Source organism: Aplysia californica, unplaced genomic scaffold, assembly GCF_000002075.1.
Source record: "Aplysia californica isolate F4 #8 unplaced genomic scaffold, AplCal3.0 scaffold01269, whole genome shotgun sequence".
Taxonomy (NCBI): Eukaryota; Metazoa; Mollusca; class Gastropoda; order Aplysiida; family Aplysiidae; genus Aplysia; species Aplysia californica.
This window is the reverse complement of record NW_004798539.1, coordinates 1-1,195: the sequence shown is the minus strand read 5'-3', so window position 1 is coordinate 1,195 and position 1,195 is coordinate 1.

The following is a 1,195-nucleotide window of genomic DNA, read 5'->3' as shown; positions in this document are numbered from 1 at the left end:
GGGGGGAGGGGGTGAAGATGAGGTGAAGATGGAGGTGTCTTTAGGAGTCATCGATAGGTCAGTCTGTTGTAGACATCTCTCGGGAAACCTGCCTCAAAGTTACATCCACTTTCGCCCATTGATGGTTCCGAGGCTCTGAGGGAGTGCAAGACAAAAGTAGAGTTGTTCTAACAATGCAGTTGACGACTCCAGTGAAAAAGCAAAAACAACAAGTAAGTCACATTTTAAGAAAGTGAAGGAAATTGAAATTCCAAATTGAAGGAAAAAAAAAAAAAGACACCCTCCCCCAAAAGACAAAAAAAGAGAAGAAAATACACCCCCTACTTAAGTTACATTTTAAGAAAGTGGAGAAAATGGACATTCAAAGTTGAATATACGGGCCTTCATGATTTAGAGGTTAAGGTGTTCGACTCTCAATCAAAGGTCCTGGGTTCGAATCGTCTCTTTTCACCTCCTTCCGTGCTCTCTAGCACTGTTCTGTCGTCTGCTTTCGTCTCCACTTTCTGCCCCCACCCCCTTCACCTCCTTTGTCCCCTCCTCTCGGGTCCTGATTCTTTTTGCAGCCTTTCTATGCTACTTCTTGGTTCCTTCTAACTGCTGTCTTTCAGCCACACACCTGATCTTCTGGTAGCAAAGATCTACACCTAGCCTTCTGGGACAAGGGCGAAAAATCTAGGCGGTCCCGTGTGTAAGTTGCGCACATTAAAGATCCCTTGGTGGTCTAAAATCGGTAAGAGTAGGCTTCGGCCGCCACCTGGGCAAAATTCAGAATTTCCTACTAACTGAAAATGTTTAATGTGTCCCGCACGCTCATATTATTACCTTATGCAGTTGCGAGCGCCGTAAAACACTTACCAAAAAAAAGTTTCAGATTGCAGTGAAAAAGAAACTCACGTTTTATGAAAACGGAGAAAATAAAAATTCAGAGTTAAAGACTCCAGTAAAAAACAAACGAACAGATGCGGCTCATTCTAAGAAAGTGAAAAAAATGGGAAATTCAAAGCTTGAAATTCCATATCTCATCATAGTGAGTATAGCGCTTCTTTTACCTTACATGGCTCTGGATTTAGCTGGGTTATTCATGGGATGAAGTTCGAGGAAAACCTATTTAAACGTATTTTTTCCCGTGGAGTCTTCAATCAGTTTTAATGCAACGGTGACTTGGTTTGAAATTATTCGAACATCATCGTCCCCC